The sequence below is a fragment of the Triticum urartu genome, chromosome 5A (genome assembly GCF_056163025.1).
Source record: "Triticum urartu cultivar PI428250 chromosome 5A, HENAU_Tu73, whole genome shotgun sequence".
NCBI lineage: Eukaryota > Viridiplantae > Streptophyta > Magnoliopsida > Poales > Poaceae > Triticum > Triticum urartu.
In genome coordinates, this window is record NC_141877.1 from 678,278,383 (window position 1) to 678,288,249 (window position 9,867).

Genomic DNA, 9,867 nt, shown 5'->3' on the forward strand with positions numbered 1-9,867 from the left:
ACTTGGATACCGATTGGTTACTTGTGAGGACCATGATTATTATTTTGTGATGGACTAACCTGTTGCATTATTTGTATTATTGAGTATCCCTGGGACGGTTCCACCTCCTGGATATTCATTGTGATTATTTATCTTATAAGCCCTTTATGTGGTGTCGCTCAGACGCCCGACTGTGGCATTTCTTTTAAAGCCCTTTATGTGGTGTCGCTCAGACCCCGACTGTGGCATTTCTTTTAAAGCCCTTTATGTGGTGTCGCTCAGACGCCCGACTGTGGCATTTCTTTTAAAGCCCTTTATGTGGTGTCGCTCAGACGCCCGACTGTGGCATTTCTTTTAAAGCCCTTTATGTGGTGTCGCTCAGACGCCCGACTGTGGCATTTCTTTTAAAGCCCTTTATGTGGTGTCGCTCAGACGCCCGACTGTGGCATTTCTCTTATAAGCCCTTTATGTGGTGTCGCTCAGACGCCCGACTGTGGCATTTCTTTTAAAGCCCTTTATGTGGTGTCGCTCAGACGCCCGACTGCGGCATTTTATTCCCACTCTATTACTGCTTAGTCATGTTGCATGAAAATAACCTGCTTGCATTAAAGACGTTTTATTTATGACTGACGGTGTGATCATGGAATTTTTTCAGTGCATGATTATCAATTATATTATACCTGTGTTCTTAATGTTTGCGAGTACATTCAAAGTACTCACTGGCTTGTCCCTGGCTATTGTATTGGCCAGATTGCTTGCTTGGAGAGGAGCGTGGCGTTGACAGCCCCGGAAACTAAGCAACGGTGATAGCAGCCTCGCGAAGATAGGAGTTGACCTGGTCAGCTGTTCCTGTGGGAAATGGAGTCCCATAGACACTGTCGACCCACAAACCGCTTCCGCCATCAACCACTAGAAACCATTTGTTGTACTCACAGGCCAGAATGGTCTTGTACTACATATTTTGTATTTTGCTTGGAATTTCTGTATCAAGTTGGAGCCTCATCAGCTAACAGTAATCCTGGGGCTGATGAGCACGACGGTCTTTTCTGGAAATTTATACCCGGAAAACCCGGTCGTGACATGTATACAATAGGACTGGTAACACTAGTAGAAAAAGGGTCAAACGTGAAGCACATTAGTGCCGGTTTGAATTTGAGCCAGCACTAATGGTACCATTAGTGCCGGTTCGAACGACTATGCATTAATGCCGATTCGTGTTGAACCTTTAGTATCGGTTCGTGCCACGAACCGGTACTAAAGGGGTGATGGCAGGTTGGCGTCAGGCTAGGGCCCCACGATCACCTTTAGTACCGGTTCATGGCACGAACCAGTAATAAAGGGCTAACCTTTAGTACCGGTTTGTGCCACGAACCAGTACTAAAGGGGTCTGACCTATAGTACCGGTTTGTGACACAAACCGGCACTATAGGGCAATTTTCAAACTCTACCCCCCCCCCCCCGTGTGTCACCATTTCAGTTCTAAAAAAATCAAAAGAAAATGATAAAAACTTCAAAAAATAAAATCCTTCGAGAGGTAGTTATATTACTACATCTACTAGTTAGGAAAATTTGAAAACTTAAATTTGGACATGTTTTGCAAAAAGTGTAGGGAAAATGTAAAACGTCTATAACTTTTGCATACGATGTCGGAAAAAATGGTATAATATATCAAAAAATTCAGCACGAAAATCCGCATCCGATGGAGACCGCCTATGGCTGTTTGCAATTTTTTAGAATCCTCAAATTCCAAAAGGAAAAAAGATATGGTAAAATTTAAGTTTTTTTTAATTTTTTTGTTAAATCTGGTCAAACTACTTATTTAAGAAGTATTAATGTTACTACATAATTATTCAAGAATATTAGTGTTACTAAATAATTATTTCAATTTTTTGAATTTTGGTTAAATCTGGTCAAACTATGGTCAAACTATGGTCAAACTTATTCAAGAAATATTAGTGTTACTAAATAATTATTTTTTTAGAATAATAGTTTCAAACTCAAATAGTGAAATGTGTGACTTCATGCTCAAGCTAAACTCCGAGGGTTAATATGATTAGCATCTTACTATTGTCAGGAAAACAACAAGTGCAGACTTGGAAACGAAAGTTAAGCGTGCTCGGGCTGGAGTAGTGAGAGGGATGGGTGACCGGTCGGGAAGTTAGATGATTTGGAATGAGTGATCCACACTTGAGAAGTTAAGAGAGGTGATTAGAGACTAAATCACCAAATAATTCAGAGAAATTAAAAATCGAAAAAAACAATAAATTTTTTTTCCAAAATTTTCAAAAAAAATATTCAAAAAAAACCCTTAGTACCGGTTGGACCGATTGGTAACACCAACCGGTACTAAAGGTCCCCCATACCAGGGCGCGAGCTCACGCCACGTGGTGGCACTTTAGCGCCGGTTCGTGCCGAACCGATACTAAAGGGGGGGGGGCTTTAGTGCCCACCAATTAGTGCCGGTTATGGAACCGGCACTAAAGGCCCTTACGAACCGGTTTTAAAGCTCCGTTTTCTACTAGTGTAAACATCATAGCATGCTTTATAGAACCTACGATTGAGGCATAGGGAATGACTTTTCATTCTCTTTCTATTTTCTGCCGTGGTCGGGTTTTGAGTATTTACTCAACTTCACACCTTGCAACACAGGCAAGAACTCCTTTTTTGACTGTTCCATTTTGAACTACTTCAACATCTTGTCAAGGTATGTACTCATTGAAAAAAATTATCAAGCGTCTTGATCTATTTCTATAGATCTTGATGCTCAATGTGTAAGCAGCTTCATCGAGGTCTTTCTTTGAAAAACTCTTTTCAAACACTCCTTTATGCTTTTCAGAAAATTCTACATTATTTCTGATCAACAATATGTCATTCACATATACTTATCAGAAATGCTGTAGTGCTCCCACTCACTTTCTTGTAAATACAGGCTTCACCGCAAGTCTATATAAAACCATATGCTTTGATCACTTTATCAAAGCATATATATTCCAACTCCGAGATGCTTGCACCAGTCCATAGATGGATCGCTGGAGCTTGCTCACTTTGTTAGCACCTTTAGGATCGACAAAACCTTCTAGTTGCATCATATACAACTCTTCTTTAAGAAATCCATTAAGGAATACAGTTTTGACATCCATTTGCCATATTTCATAAAATTCGGCAACTGCTAACATGATTCGGACAGACTTTTAAGCATCGATACGAGTGAGAAAATCTCATCATAGTCAACACCTTGAACTTATCGAAAACATTTTGCGACAATTCGAGCTTTGTAGATAGTAACACTACTATCAGCGTATGTCTTCCTCTTGAATATCCATTTATTCTTAATGACTCACCGATCATCGGGCAAGTCAATCAAAGTCCATACTTTGTTGTCATACATGGATCCCATCTCAGATTTCATGGCCTCAAGCCATTTCGCGGAATCTGGGCTCATCATCGCTTCCTCATAGTTCGTAGGTTCGTCATGGTATATTAACATGACTTCTAGAAAGGATTACCGTACCGCTCTGGTGCGGACCATACTCTGGTTGTCCTACGAGGTTCGGTAGTAACTTGATCTGAAGTTTCATGATCATCATCATTAGCTTCCTCACTAATTGGTGTGGAGATCACTAGAACTGATTTCTGTGATGAACTATTTTCCAACTCGGGAGAAGGTACAATTACCTTATCAAGTTCTACATTCCTCCTACTCACTTCTTTCGAGAGAAACTCCTTCTCTAGAAAGGATCCACTTTTAGCAACAAAGATATAGTCTTTAGGATCTGTGATAGAAGGTGTACCCAACAGTTTCTTTTGGGTATCCTATGAAGACGCACCTTTCCGATTTAGGTTTGTGCTTATCTGGTTGAAACTTTTTCACATAAGCATTGCAGCCCCAAACTTTAAGAAACGACAGCTTAGGTTTCTAGCCAAACCATAGTTCATACGGTGTTGTCTCAACGGATTTAGATGGTGCCCTATTTAACGTGAATGCAGCTGTCTCTAATGCATTACCCCAAAACGATAGCGGTAAATTGGTAAGAGACGTCATAGATCGCACCATATCTAGTAAAGTGCGATTATGATGTTCGGACACATCATTACGCTGTGGTGTTCTAGGTGGCGTGAGTTGCGAAACTATTCCGCATTGTTTCAAATGAAGACCAAACTGGTAACTCAAATATTCTCCTCCACGGTCAAATCGTAGAAACTTTATTTTCTTGTTACGATGATTTTCCACTTCACTCTAAAATTCTTTGAACTTTTCAAATGTTTCAGACTTATGTTTCATCAAGTAGATATACCCATATCTTACTCAAATCATCTGTGAAGGTTAGAAAATAACGATACCCACCGCGAGTCTAAACACTCATTAGACCGCATACATGGATTTTCTTCATGCGCTTTACGCCATATGACCTAAACGACAGTGCCACAAATAAGTTGCACTATCATTATTAACTTTGCATCTTTTTGGTTTCAATATTATGAATATGTGTATCACTACGATCGAGATTCAATAAACCATTCACCTTGGGTGTATGACCATTGAAGGTTTTATTCATGCAGACAGAACAACAATTATTCTCTGACTTTAAATGAATAACCGTATTGCAATAAACATGATCAAATCATATTCATTCTTAACGCAAACACCAAATAACATTTATTTAGGTTCAACACTAATCCCGAAAGTATAGGGAGTGTGCGATGATGATCATATCAATTTTGGAACCACTTCCAACACACATCGTCACTTCACCCTTAACTAGTCTCTGTTCATTCTGCAACTCCCGTTTCGAGTTACTAATCTTAGCAACTGAACTAGTATCAAATATTGAGGGATTGCTATAAACACTAGTAAAGTACGCATCAATAACATGTATATCAAATATACCTTTGTTCACTTTGCCATCCTTCTTATCCGCCAAATACTTGGGGCAGTTCTGCTTCCAGTGACCAGTCCCTTTGCAGTAGAAGCACTTAGTCTCAGGCTTAGTTCTAGACTCGGGCTTCTTCACTTGAGCAGAAACTTTCTTGCCGTTCTTCTTGAAGTTCCCCTTCTTCCCTTTGCCCTTTTCTTGAAACTAGCGGTCTTGTCAACCATCAACACTTGATGCCTTTTGTTGATTTCTACCTTCGTCGATTTCTGCATCACGAAGAGCTTGGGAATCGTTTCCGTTATCCCTTGCATATTATAGTTCATCATAAAAGTTCTAGTAACTTGGTGATAGTGACTAGAGAACTTTGTCAATTACTATCTTATCTGGAAGATTAACTCCCACTTGATTCAAGCAATTGCAGTACCCAGACAATCTGAGCACATGCTCACTAGTTGAGCTATTCTCCTCCATCTTTGTAGGCAAAGTACTGTCAGAGGTCTCCTACCTCTCGACATGGGCATGAGTATGAAATACTAATTTCAACTCTTGGAACATCTTATATGCTCCGTGGCGTTCAAAACATTTTTGAAGTCCCGGTTCTAAGCCGTAAAGCATGGTGCACTAAACTATCAAGTAGTCATCATACCGAGCTTTTCCAACTGTTCATAACGTCTGCATATGCTCCTGCAATAGGTCCGTCACCTAGCGGTGCATCAAGGACATAATTCTTCTGTGTAGCAATGAGGATAATCCTCAGATCATGGATCCAATCCGCATCATTGCTACTAACATCTTTCAATTTATTTTTCTCTAGGAACATATCAAAAATAAACAGGGAAGCTATGTGCGAGCTATTGATCTACATCATAGATATAAATACTATCAGGACTAAGTTCATGATAAATTTAAGTTCAATTAATCATATTACTTAAGAACCCCCACTTATATAGACATCCCTCTAATCATCTAAGTGATCACGTGATCCATATCAACTAAACCATGTCCGATCATCACGTGAGATGGAGTAGTTTTCAATGGTGAACATCACTATGTTGATCATATCTACTATATGATTCACGCTCAACCTTTTGGTCTCAGTGTTCAGAGGCCATATCTGCATATGCTAGGCTCGTCAAGTTTAACCCGAGTATTCTGCGTGTGCAAAACTGTCTTACACCCATTGTAGATGAACGTTGAGCTTATCACACCCGATCATCACGTGGTGTCTCGGCACGACGAACTTTGGCAACTGTGCATACTCAGGGAGAACACTTTTACCTTGAAATTTAGTGAGAGATCATCTTATAAAGCTACCGTCAAACTAAGCAAAATAAGATGAATAAAAGATAAACATCACATGCAATCAAAATATGTGACATGGTATGGCCATCATCAACTTGTGCTTTTGATCTCCAGCTCCAAAGTACTATCATGATCTTCATTGTTACCGGCATGACACCATGATCTCCATCATCTTGATCTCTATCAACGTGTCGTGACATGGTCGTCTCGCCAACTATTGCTCTTGCAACTATTGCTATCGCATATCGATAAAGTAAAGCAATTATTTGGCGCTTGCATCTTATGCAATAAAGAGACAACCATAAGGCTTCTGCCAGTTGCCGATAACTTCAACAAAACATGATCATCTCATACAACAACTTATATCTCATCACGTCTTGACCATATCACATCACAACATGCCCTGCAAAAACAAGTTAGACGTCCTCTACTTTGTTGTTGCAAGTTTTACGTGGCTGCTACGGGCTGAGCAAGAACCGTTCTTACCTACGCATCATAACCACAACGATAGTTTGTCAAGTTAGTGCTGTTTTAACCTTCTCAAGGACCGGGCGTAGCCACACTCCGTTCAACTGAAGTTGGAGAAACTGACACCCGCCAGCGACCTGTGTGCAAAGCATGTCGGTAGAACCAGTCTCGCGTAGGCGTACGCGTAATGTCGGTCCGGGCCGCTTCATCCAACAATACCGCCGAACCATAGTATGACATGCTGGTAAGCAGTATGACTTGTATCGCCCACAACTCACTTGTGTTCTACTCGTGCATATAACATCTACGCATAAACCAGACTCGGATGCCACTGTTGGGGAACGTAGTAATTTCAAAAAAAATTCCTACGTACACGCAAGATCATGGTGATGCATAGCAACGAGAGGGGAGAGTGTCTTCCACGTACCCTCGTAGACTGTTAAGCGGAAGCTCTATGAGTACGCGGTTGATGTAGTCGAACGTCTTCACGATCCGACCGATCCAAGTACCGAACGCATGGCACCTCCGAGTTCAGCACACGTTCAGCTCGATGACGTCCCACGAACTCCGATCCAGTAGAGCTTCACGGGAGAGTTTCGTCAGCACGACGGCGTGATGACGGTGATGATGTTGCTACCGACACAGGGCTTCTCCTAAGCACCGCTACGATATGATCGAGGTGGATTATGGTGGAGGGGGGCACCGCACATGGCTAAGGGATCAATGATCAACTTGTGTGTTCTAGGGTGCACTACTAGGGAAAACCCTAGTAGTAGTGCGGGTTTTGAGGCTATCAGTACTATTGACTATATCAGCAGCGCTTTTCCGGAACGCGCTACTATTAATTAGCTGTAGCGATTTTCTGGCCTCGCGCTACTGCTATATCTTTCATCATCCCCCCGGCTTCCTACCCCGTTTCAGCTTCAATAAACTGCAATTTCTAGATACTAGGTACTACTAGATATCAATTTCATAAAGCATTATAGGTACTAGGTAGTACTCACTCGGTTCCAAATTATTCATAGTGGTTCTAGTTCAAATTTGAACTAAAACCACGACGAGTAATTTGGAACGGAGGGAGTACTAGATAACAATTTCATATATACTCAACATGCATCCTCAAGAAGTACTAGGTGATATCGACGATGATCATCATATGTAGTTCTAGATGATATCGACGACGATCATCATATATAGTTCTACATGATATGGACGACGATCATCATATGTAGTTCTAGATGATATAGCCACACACACATATGTAGTTCTAGATGATATCGACGACGATCATCATCCTCAAGCCTGGGCGGTGGGTGTTCCTGATAGTAATTAGGATGGCTTGTCCAACATGAAGATTCTTGCCAACGAGGAATCTCTTCCACCCAACCGAGTTTAAGTGTGTGCAACCGTCTGTGTCCATGCGGTAAGTACATGTGGTGACGGAGCCCCTTGCGGTAAGGCGTAGTCCAGCTGAGCCTTCTTCATCAGGCTCGATACCACAGCTCACAGATAGGTTCTTTGGCAATTTCTGAATAAGAAGAACATATCAATTAATAAATAGCCTCGCACAAACTCTTGCAAATATATTTCTATTAAGTCTAGATTTCTACACTATCAAAAGACACAGGACTACGTATTTGTACTAATTAATCATGAATTCTACTAATAAGTATATATGGATTATCTACACTATTAATAGTTCCTTGGATTCTACACTAATAAGCATGTGATCAGACTCTACACTAAAGCATATCATCAACTAGATTCCACAAAGCATATTATTGGACTCTACACTAAGCATATCATCGGATTCACTAAGCATATCATCGGATAATTTGCATTTGTAAGTATAACAATAAAGCATATATATATATATCATCAAATTACTACAGTCAGTATAACATACCATTTCATGCCGATCGACCATGGGACTTGTCAGGCGGGTCAGTAATGGCACCCCGACAAAGTCATCACGTGGCGGAATTATGTCCCATAGGTTGCACACCTCCTCCTCACTCAGCCTCATTCTTTGAGCTACGATGGCTTCATGAAGTGGGTTCTCATCATCTTCATCGAGTGGGTCCTCATTATCTTCATCATCTTCGTCATCTTCATCATCTTCCACTAGGTTGAGATAAATGACAGCCAGCTTGGGTCTTTCTGCTCAGAATGAGAAGCTGATCAACTCACCACCAGTAAGACGCATGTGGGCGAGGAAACGGGCCCATCCATCTCCTCCAATCTGCGACATATTGCATCCTTTCTCAACCTCCATAGTGTACGACCCCCCAGGAGCCTCAAATGTCACAGTGTCTCCTACCAGCTTGTTGAATTTCAACCTCACATTGCATGGGACAATCTGTGTAAAAGAAGTAGAATGACACAATGCAGTAATGCCAACACTAAAAATAAAATAGTTGTTACATTTCATCTAATTTCTTACCGCCGCATGACGAAAACTCGGCTGGAAGTAGATGTCGAATAGCTTGCCAGTTGCAAGGTTGCTAGCGCACCTTGACTTGCACAGTCGACATAGTGGTGGTGGTGGTGGCGCCATTTTCCTAAAGCAATATGAGCAAAGGATTAACGATCCACTTCATAGGAAAGAAAAACAGTAGCATGTGATATTTTTGGTTCTTCTGCGAGAAGCAATTTTATGGACAATTATAATCCTAAGATCTAGTAACATATTAGATGACAAGGTACCACCTAATAAAGCATTTCGGTGGCACCTATTGCCGAAAAAACTTTTCACAAATATCTACCAAATAAGGGTACCACCTACCAAGACATTTCATCTAATTTGGCCCCTATTGCCTAAGATAATTGATTAAAAGAACAAGTGGCAAACTTAACTAAATTGGCACCTACATTTTGCCAAAAAATAACTTATTACAAAAAACAAAAGCATCTACCTATCCATGTACAGAAAAAATAACAATAAAATGGTGCATACTAAATCAACTAGCCTACTAAATCCCCTAGCATACGAAATACTCTAAATCAAAATGTTCTAAATCAACTAAATCAAAATGTTCTAAATCAACTAACTCAACTAGCCTACTAAATCAACTAAATCAAAATGTTCTAAATCAACTAAATTAACTAGCCTACCAAATCAACTAGCCTACTAAATCAAAATGTTGCATATGAACTAGCCTACTAAATCAAAATGTAGCAGGGAAGAGGGAGAAGGAGGGGCGACTTGAGGAGGGAGAAGAGAGTAGGACGGAGGAGGAAGGCT